Source organism: Bos grunniens, chromosome 28 (genome assembly GCF_055505025.1).
Source record: "Bos grunniens cultivar Pamir isolate PY7600 chromosome 28, Bosgru_T2T1.0, whole genome shotgun sequence".
Lineage (NCBI taxonomy): Eukaryota > Metazoa > Chordata > Mammalia > Artiodactyla > Bovidae > Bos > Bos grunniens.
Genome location: NC_141192.1, coordinates 44,304,002 through 44,314,712, shown reverse-complemented (window position 1 = coordinate 44,314,712; position 10,711 = coordinate 44,304,002). Strand labels below are relative to the sequence as shown.

The 10,711-nt window shown below is 47.6% G+C and overlaps 1 long non-coding RNA gene across 1 annotated transcript; it reads left to right on the top strand.

The window, feature by feature from the left end:
• Positions 1–815: 815 nt before the first annotated feature.
• Positions 816–2,458, top strand: LOC147343282 (uncharacterized). The gene is made up of 2 exons (XR_015157178.1): positions 816–2,127; positions 2,215–2,458. It is a non-coding gene; the product is annotated as an uncharacterized LOC147343282 (long non-coding RNA).
• Positions 2,459–10,711: the final 8,253 nt, after the last annotated feature.

Here is a 10,711-nt window from a genome sequence, read left to right as displayed (position 1 = left end):
TCTGGGGGTTCATACACTATTAAACAAACGTACATGAACATGATAAATGGTTTGATAGAACAGAAAAGTACCAAGAGAGGCATACAGAAGAGAGTTAATCCTGACTTAAGAAATCAGAGAAAACTTCCTGGAGGAGGCAACACTTGAGCTGGTCTTAAGTGATGCTGGTCTTTCATATAGCACTTAGAGCTGGAGAAGAGCTATGTGGACAGAGGGAAACATGAACATAAGCAGTGAGTCAAGGGGGGCCCCCAGTGCCTGTCATGGAGTAGCAGGAGCTAAGACAAGAGCTCAGAGTTTTCAGTTAGCCTCAGTTCCTCATCCTCTAGCTCCAGCCTGGACCCTCCTTCTCTCTTTCCCCCGATTCCAGCCACAGGCAAGCAAAAAAGAAGGGAATCTTTAACCCCACTACCACTTCCCTCCACCCATCACCTCTGCTTCCTTTAAGGACCTGGGACGGACCCTCCTGCTGGGCGTCTTCATAGGCCCCCACCCAACGTTGCATCACTGCCTCCCAGGAAACTGAGGGGCCACGTGGGTGCCCCTTGTCTCCCTGGCCCATCCCAGCTCTCGGGATGCCCCCAACCTGGGCCTGCCTGGGTCTATTTCGCTTCTCTCTTTCCCCCTCCTTCAGGCATCTCAGAGTGGAGCTGGTGTGAACCCACTGTGCCCCTGCTTGGAGCACAGTCCTAGGGCAGGATTATACTAACAGGGGAGCAATTTCTTTCCTCCCTTTTGCCAGAACCCCCCACAAGGGGCAGGTGGAGGAATAAAATCCAGCTCAGCACACATGCCATGCTGATTCCAGCCCAGGTTGAGAGCATCTCATATACAGCATTTGGGGGTACTGAGAGGATCTGGGCTGGCAGCTGCGCTTTCTGAAGGAGACTCAGAGTTCAGGGCCAAAGGATCGGAGGTCGGCAGCAAGGAAGTCTGGAGGCCACTGCACTGTCAAAGGGAGACAAGGTGAAGTGGGCTCTGGAAAAGCTAAATGGAATGGAAAGAAATGAAAACATGAGAGAGGCAGCCTGCAGTTGGCAGATTCAGAGAGTGCAAGACTCACAGATTACGCTGAGGTTTCTGAGGCTGGAGGATGCTTGTGCTGCTGAGTTAGGAAAGAAAGGGAAGGACAGCCTGAGTGTGTGTGTGCTGCAGGGACAGGGCCAAGAAGGCATGCAAGTGGGCTGGGCCCAGCCGAGGTGGAGCAGGTCTTAGCCATGCTCTGAAAGAGGCTGACAAGTCGGATGGCCACCGGGGGCCACGGGTGCTCTACACTCCTCACAAGGTCCAGCTGCAGGCTGGGGAGGGACGATGAGGGAGGCCAAGCTCGCAGGCGTCAGCGCTGGAGCTCCAAGGTCCCTCTGCCTGCCCCTCAGAGGGGCTTCCCGGCAAAGTCTGGCGTCAGAGGAGGCAGTGCTCTGTAACTTCTGCCCATCATGGATGTCTGTCCTGCAGAACCACCTTCAGCACTCCAGGATTTTCCTATGAACTCCAGTGTGAAACTATAAATCTAGAGAATGAAACATCTTCAGGGAGACTCTTTGGAAAAGTAGTGAATCATCATAAGGGTTTTTCCACATGGCAGGAGAACCAAAATTCATCAGCAAATCCAGAAAGAAGGCAGGTTGGAGGCAGAAAAAACAAGTTTTGCCCAAAGTGGGCTGGATGTGACTAGAGCTCCTACTTCTCAGGACTGGTTGTCACCCGTGGCGTGTACTGGCCTCAGAGAGCCGTGAGCCACCTGAACTTCCTGCTCTCAGCAGGAGCAGATTGCCTGAGGGAGGTGGGAGGAGCTTAGCTTTCCTCTCCATCCTGAATGCCTGCAGATGGGTGGGTGTTCAGTCAAGGAGACAGAGGAGGCAAACTTCCTCCCCACCCCTGGCCTGGCTGGAAACAGCCTGGTCCTGACTGTGCCCCAGGCCTGCTCGCTTCATCGGTTACCAACCCCAAGTAGTCTGGCCCACAGCCCCAGCCTCCCAGGTGTGGCCTCTGTCCTCCTGTGTATTCCACCACGGTCCATACTCCTTGTATTATTAATCAGCTAAGGCAACAGGGAAGAACACATCTGACTCCATATTGGATGTCTTTTTTACTTTAATCTTTGTATTCTGTTGCTTTTGCTGCAAGGTAAGAATGTTGGCTGTAGTTTGAAATAGACACAGAGCCCATTGTCAGCTCTCTGACCTTTACGGTTATATTTTTCCATTCGTATAGAAATAAAAAGCTGCAGAACAGAGAACAACATTTGCCTTGTTGGAGCTTTACAGGAACATCATGACCTGACCTATGTGGACAGCTGCAAGAACAAAGGATTCCTGCACCAAAGTTTGCACCAACCAGCCACACCCCTTCCCCTTTCAGTATAAAAGAAGGCTGGATTCTGGCTCAGGAAAGATGGTTCTTTGGGACACTAGTCCGCCATGTTCTCTGACTGCTGTCTTTCCAAATAAAATCGCTATTCCTTGCCCCCAGCAAAGTGTCTCCTGATTCTTGGCCTGTCGTGTGGTGGGCAGTACAAGCCTGGACTCTGTAACACCAGGGCTGTGGTAACAGGGAACCACAGACTGGGTGACGGCAGAAACTGACTGGCACATAGAAGTCAGAGACCAAGACGTCGATGGCTGAGGGGGAGATCTGTGCCAGGACTCTCCTCTAGCTCCTGAGGGTTTGCTGGTGATCTTTGGTGCCCCTTGCCTATAGTGGCATCACCCTGACATCTGCCTCTATCGTCATGTGGTGTTTTCTCCGCTTATGTGCCTGTGTCCAAATTTCCCCATTTTATAAGAACGCTAGTCATGCTGGATTAAGGGCCCAGTCTCGTCTTAATGAAGTACATCTGCAACAGCTTTATTTCTGATTACCTTAATCAGAGGTACTGGGGGACTTCAACATGTGGGTCTGGGTAGCACAATTCAACCTATAACATGTCTCCTCCCTCTCTTTCAAAACCTTTTCTCAAAGCCCTCATTCCCAGCAGGAATAAAGGGTTGCCAACAGCCGCAGTACCCCATGCCCTCCCAGTGTTTGCACTCTAAAGGGGGATCAGAACCTTTGAGCTACTGGAGAAAGCTCCAGGTTGGAAACCTAGGCACCTGTCAGGGTTTATCTGAGCTTTAACCTTTGGGAAGCACCTGAAAACTTAATGCACCAGGCTGTTGCCAGGCCAGCTGTGTTTCCCTTCTCTGGACACTGCAGAGGCAGGACCCACATCCAAGATTATTTCCCCTGAGAGAATCTGAGACAATCCTTGGTTCAGATGTTTGCTTGTCTATCCACTTAAAACATCCCTTTGAATAAATATTATTCAAAGAATACTTGGAGCCTTGATCAGTGAAAAATAATCTGTTCCTGGCATTTTCTGCTAATAAAATTCTTTCCCCTTGTTTTTCTAAACTCCCTTCCTACTTGTACCTTTCTCAGACCCCTCATCCATGAGATTTTGGAAGGATCCCCTGTGGTTTAGGGCAAGGAACTTGCATGGAGCAGCAGCTGTCATCTTAGATTCAGGGGGCCATCTGCGCAGACATGGCTTGTGTGATGCCTGCAGAGAGCCTAGCCCCAAGGAAAATCAGGCCAGGTGTGTGCGATGTTGGCGGGCAGGGAGCCACCCCCACAGGACCACCTCCTCCCTATTGGCCTCAGCCCAGAGGGCTTGCCCCCTCGGCCTGTTAGAATTTCTAAATAGAGCAAGACCAGTTTGCTGAGCACCCCACCCCCACCCCATCTCTAAAAGAAGCTCCAAATTATCATTGGGGAGGGGGGATAAGAGGTGCGTGGTATCAGGGCTAGAGGCAGACTAGGATTTATCTTGAAGCTACATTTGCAAACACAGTGGTTTTGCTTGCAGAATATTCTTCTTAATCTGACAGGTGATTAAGGCGGGAATTCAAATCCACCAGAGCTTTGGCAGAGCTGCGGTGGTTGTTACTGTTGTTAGGTGCTCAGTCGTGTCCGAATCTTTTGGGACCCCTAGGACTGTAGCCCACCAGGCTCCTCTGTCCGTGGGATTTCCCCAGCCGTTCCTTCTCCAGGGGATATTCCCAACCCATGGATCAAACCCACGTCTCTTACATCTCCTGCATTGGCTGGCAGATTCTTTACCACTAACCCACCAGTAAAGCCCAGTGGAGATGTGAACCCCTCCTCAAACTGTGGTCTTGTTCTCAGGCTCCAGTTTTTCTCTGAAAGCCCAATACCCAGAGTAACAGCTGCTGGTGGTCAGGCTGACTAACTGTTCCCATGCCATGTTCCACTCTTTTTGCAGACCATACCCAGGCCCATGCCTAATGATGTGGACACAGTGCAGAGGGGTGATTCCCTGGACACCCCCGCCCGAAGCATTTCTCCAGAGGTCGCCTTTCTTCTTCCTGAGATGAAATGCTTTCTCTATCTTCACCCTTCATTTCCCAACTGCTTGACTCTAGCATCTTAAACTGGTTTTTCCCAGTTTAGATTTGCTAATCAGCCTTTTATCTCTGCTGAGTGGGAGCCCCACTGGAAGTGACCTGTGAGCCCCTTACTCTACAAGCAAGAGCCCAAGGAGCATGAGCTGGCCCATCTAAAGCTAGGGGGCTGCTCCTCATCCACCCCAGCTTTCTGAGACTCAGTAAACTCAGTCACCCCAGTTTTCTCAAGTGTAAAATGGAGATCAGAATAGCATACGCCTCACAGGTCGATGGGGGTTTCCCAGGTATCACTAGAGGTAAAGGACCCACCTGCCTATGCAGGAGACCTAAGAGACATGGGTTCGATCCCTGGGTCAGAAACATACCCTGGAGGAGGGCATGGCAACTCACTCAAGTATTCCTGCCTGGAGAATCCTCATGGACAGAGAATCCTGGCAGGCTACAGTCCATAGCATTGCAAAGAGTCAGACATGACTGAAGCGACTGAGCCTACACACACACACACACACACACACTCATGCATGCATGCACAGGTGGATGGAATGATGAAATGAGGTGGTCCTGGAGAGTCCCTGGTGGAGGGCCTGCCACAACACTGAATCTTGGTCATTGAACATCACACTGTTGTCAATGGTGCTATAGCAGAAACTGAGGCATCCCATTTTGTTAGCTCCTTATCCAGCCCTTGTTCTATCCACCAATTTAACCTACAGATGCTTGCTCTCCCTCTCTTTCTTGCTTAATTGCACTCTGAAAATGATTGCCCTCTAGATATACCTGATGTTTACCCCTGCAAGACAACACTGCCTAACACTCCTTTCCTCTGGGAGCATTCTTCATTCCAGAAAGAATGTCACCAGACAGTGACCTCAAGGGCCACCAGAACCTGTCCTGGAATCATGTGATGCCGCCAGCTGTCATGATCTCAGTGCTCCCAGGAGGAGGAGAAGGAGAAGAATGCAAGACCACATCAGCCCTGATCCTTATCTTCAGCCCCGTTTTCCAACCTAGAACTATAAGACCTCTTCCAACTTCCCAGTAAGGGGGGCACAGTCTTGAAAGTGCTAGCTTGTTATGGTCCCCCTTTGCCTGGCAGAGTAATGAAGATACTCCCTCCTACTCCTTCAAAATTCTGTCTCCGTGTTTATATTCGGCATTGGTGAACAGAGGCTGGTTTTTTGGTAACATGCTCTCAACATGGCCTCGCCAGAGCCCTAGGAAAAGGACCTCCAAGGGTGTGCAGTCTGACAGGGTTCCCTGCAAGGCAGACCCTGAGCCAAATTCCTGAGTGCAGTGGTTTATTTAGGTGTCTACCTAGAGCATGGGTGCGGGAGGGGAGGCAGATGGTCAGGGGGCCCTTTGAGAAGAGCACAGAGTGCTTCCCGGAGCTGAGGTTCCGCCCATCCAGTTCCCATCAACACCGTTCCTGGGGCTTTGAATCCCTCAGACCTCAGACTCAGGACATCCGTCAGGGTCTGGAGGGGGAAAGCAGAAGGACACAGGCCTGTGGCGAGCGCTCTTTGTTGGGGGTGAGTCTAACTTCACTGTGGAAATATGTGGGGTGGGCTGCTGTCAGCGCCAGAGGCAGCGACTGCAGGAGGAGCGACCCCAGAATGAGGCCACCATTCTCACAGCCACTGCATATGCCTACAGCTGAGCTCTTACTTCCCTTACTTTGGCTTAATTGCCTTATTTTGTTTTATAAAAGTAATATATGCTCATGGTAAAATTCAAATCATTTATAAGATTGTCAATGAAAACTAAATTAAGAATGCCTCTTACTGAAATCTTATTCCCATTCTCTAAATTAACTTCAGTTTACAGTTTCCTAGGTTCCTCTCTCAGTGTTCTGGGCACATATAAACACAAATACCTATTTCTACCCACTTTTGTTTTACCCAAAATGAATTCCAACCATATACATTGCTTCTGTTTTTTTTTTCTTTTGTGAAACAGCATCTCCACACCCTGTTCCATGTCAGCACATGTAGATCTGGGTCATTCTTTTTTTTTTTTTTGAGTGATTCTTAACAGTTAAATTATTATTAGTCTCTTCTGTGGTTTTGCCACCTATTAAAGGACATTTAGGTCATTTCCAGATCTTGCTATGATAAACAATGCTGCAAGGACCATGTTCATGCATATGTGTTTGACTTGCTTCCTCAAATATCTGTGTATCTGAGTAAAACCCTTGGAATTGTTTCACGAAAGCTGCCTGTGCCCGGTAAGTCGCTTCAGTCGTGTCCAACTGTGTGCAGCCCTGTGGACTGAGGCCTACAAGGCTTCTCTGTCCGTGGAATTCTTCAGGCAAGAATAGTGGAGGGGGTTGCCATTGCCCCCTCCAGGGGACCTTCCCAACCCAGGGATCAAACCTGCATCTCTCATGTCTCCTGCACTGGCAGGCGGGTTCTTTACCACTAGTGCCACCTGGGAAACCCCAAGGCTTCATGAAAGCTACATTTATTTAAAAGTGTTTCTTTCATTTAAAAGCTCCCTAAATAGGTGGCATCATTTACGACTCCACTAACAGAGTGCAAGAGTGCGAGTGTTGCCATACCCTCCTACATTAAGAACAATCCAATGTTTCTATCTTTGCCAATGTGTTGCGTAGAAACAATTGCATCTGGTTGCTTCTTTAATAGTAAGGATGAACATCTTTCCAAGTAAGTATTGACCATTTGTGTTTTTAAAAATAAAACTGCCTTGTCCATATTTCCATGTGATTGCCATATTTTCCACATTGATTTGGAAGAGTGCTTTCTGTGCCAATATAATTCTGATGAATGAATCTCCAGTGTGAGACTTCCTGTTGGATTCCACATACCATGCTTTCCTTGACCAGGCTCATCATCTGAATTACCAGGGAAGTTTGATAAAGCACACAGTCCTGGACTCTGTGCCAGAATCTCTGATCTGGCGTTTCTGGGGTGGGGCTAATATCTGCCTGTTTTCTTCAGGCTCCCCAGGTGGTGCTGATCAGATTCCTCCGGATCTGGCTCCAGGACAGCAGATATTACTCATTCCAGTTTCCTTTTTTGTCACACAAGCTCCTGTCTCCTTGAGTCAGATACAAGCCTTGGATTTCAAGTTCCAAGTTCCCAGCATCATCTATGGTGGCCCTTCCCAGGTGTGTCCTCACGAGAGCTCAGAGGACACAGAGAACTGACCCCGAGCACAGTCCCCACCATGACTCACACTCCACCCATCACCTAAACTCCCAGAGGAGAGCTCGCCCCTCAGGATGCAGGGGTGCCCGCCTCCCAGCACTCCTTCTCCTCCAGGCTGTTGGGTGCACCCCACTCCCTCCTACAGGGAGCAGAAACCATTGAAGTTGCTTCCAGGGGAAAATTAGGATGTGACTGACTCTTTTGTTTGGCTTACCCTCTAGATGGTAAGAGTGATTCATTCTCCTTGGCGTGACTAGAATGAGCTTCTTCCCCTCCCCAGCCTGGAGGGGTTCAGTTCTCCAAGAAAATGCTGAGGAATCTGGGGGCTGAGAGCATAGCAGTTTCCTCATTGAAGTTATGAATCGTCCGTCTTGATCATCTGTCATTGTCCTCTGATTTTGCATCCCTCTCAACAACAGACTGGTTCCAAATAGGAAAAGGAGTACGTCAAGGCTGTATACTGTCACCCTGCTTATTTAACTTATACGCAGAGTACATCATGAAAAACGCTGGGCTGGAAGAAGCACAAGCTGGAATCAAGATTGCCTGGAGAAATATCAATAACCTCAGATATGCAGATGACACCACCCTTATGGCAGAAAGTGAAGAGGAACTTAAAAGCCTCTTTATGAAAGTGAAAGAGGTGAAACAGTTGGCTTAAAGCTCAACATTCAGAAAACGAAGATCATGGCATCTGGTCCCATCCCTTCATGGCAAATAGATGGGGAAACAGTGGAAACAGTGTCAAACTTTATTTTTGGGGGCTCCAGAATCACTGCAGATGGTGATTGCAGCCATGAAATTAAAAGACGCTTACTCCTTGGAAGGAAACTTATGACCAGCCTAGACAGCATATTGAAAGGCAGAGACATTACTTTGCCAACAAAGGTCCGTCTAGTCAAGGCTATGGTTTTTCCAGTAGTCATGTATGGATGTGAGATTTGGACTGTGAAGAAAGCTGAGTGCCAAAGAATTGATGTTTTTGAACTGTGGTGTTGGAGAAGACTCTTGAGAGTCCCTTGGACTGCAAGGAGATCCAACCAGTCCATTCTGAAGGAGATCAGCCCTGGGATTTCTTTGGAAGGAATGATGCTAAAGCTGAAACCCCAATACTTTGGCCACCTCATGCGAAGAGTTGACTCATTGGAAAAGACTCCGATGCTGGGAGGGATTGGGGCAGGGGAAGGGGACGACAGAGGATAAGATGGCTGGATGGCATCACCGACTCAATGGCCGTGAGTTTGAGTGAACTCCGGGAGTTGGTGATGGACAGGGAGGCCTGGCCTGCTGCGATTCATGGGGTTGCTCGGACATGACTGAGTGACTGAACTGAATTGAACATGTGGGTATGAATTTCAAAAATTAATTGAATTCAGCTGTTTGTAACTCAGAGTTTGTTTTCTCTTGGAGACGCTATTTGGACCATTTCACACACAGGGTGGTGGAAGTCAGTTCTGAGAGCCTCACGGGAAGGGCAGTGCTGTACTCCCTCTGTCCTGGCTCTGGGGCATCAGCGGAGACTGGGAAGTGCTCCCCACCTGGCTGAGCACAGTAGGACCTGCACAGGGATGGAATTGCCCAGAAGTGTGTTGGAAGAACGGTGCCTTTATCCTAGAAAACCATTCATGAATATTGTTTATAAATTAGACAAATTTGAATTTTACAAGTTGGAGAACTCTGATATTGCACAATTGTTCTGCTTCACAGTTTGAGTCACACCAGGCAAGCTCAGCCTATTTTATGCAAGGGAACAGGAAGAAAATAGATTAAGTTTAAGTTCATAAATAAAACTGATTCATAGATTGTAAAATCCGCATTTTAAAAACTCTGGCATTAAAATAAATTTACAACTGGCCACAACCCACAAAATCTCTTACTCACTTTCCCTCAGAAGGGTTTGATTTAAACACCCTTCTTCCCAAACTCTTCCAAATGCTAAATTCTAATATCTCTCCAACTTACCAGGACCCTCTCAGTCCTTTGGGTTTCTGCCCAATTAGCTTGTTGCATTTTCCTTAAAGTTGGGAAGACTCAGATTGGCTGTAGACAACCTCCACTGCCAAACTGCCCAAGGGTCACTGCATTTACCTCTCATGGCTTTGCCACTTGCACTGATCTTCATAGATTGTCCCTTTAGAAGGAGGTTGGAGAAGGGCATGGCAACCCACTCCAGTGTTCTTGCCTGGAGAATCCCATGGATAGAGGAGCCTGGTGGGCTACAGTCCACTGGGTCTCAAAGAGTCGGACATGACTGAAGCAACTTAGCATGCACGCACAAGGGTGGCTGCTCATGGTGTCCTTTTTCTTTTTTTTAAGTCACTTTGGATGAGGGGTTAAAAAGGTGATCTTGCCTCTAAGAAGATGAACGCAGAGACAAGAACAAAGTATCTCATCCTCAGCCTCCAGTTTGCTTATTATCCTTTGAGTTGACTGGACTTCAAGGTGAGGATGGAGCTTTGTTTATCCCTGTCCCCCTTCCCCCTCCCTGACTTAACTTTTCACTATTGCATGTATCCCCCTGCAGCATGCTAAATATTTTATCTATTTATTTATAATTCTCATGAGGATCGGCATTTTGGGTCTTTTTTATTCACCATTATCTTACTAACACTGAAAAGAGTTGCTGGTATGTTTTACATGCTCAATAAATATTTATTGAATGAACAAATGTTGAGAATACTGCTCAAGCCCTATCTGTGTTTGTTTTACATGGAGTGTTCCTATAGATTTACTTCTTTGTTGATAAATTTCTTTCTTTCCTCCTCTGTGGCAGCTCACTCTTTCCTTGTGGGTTCAGTTTCTTTACTCCTGAAACAAATACTCAGTCATTCTTTCAGTGAGATTCTGCTAGCAGAAAATCATTTTAATCCTTGTTTGTCTGGAAATATCTTTGTTTTCCCCTGATTCTTGAATAATGTTTATATTGACATAGATTTCTAGGATATCAGTTATTTTCTCTTAGTACTTGAAATGAAATTCCACTGTATTCTATCGTCTGTTGCTGCTATCAAGAATTGTATTGTCAATCTAATAGTATTTACTTTTTATACTGTCTTTTTTTGTGTGGTTGTTTTAAAGATGTTTATGGTGGGTTTTCTGTGGGTTCTGTATGCTGAGTCAACACGTGAATTTCTCTTG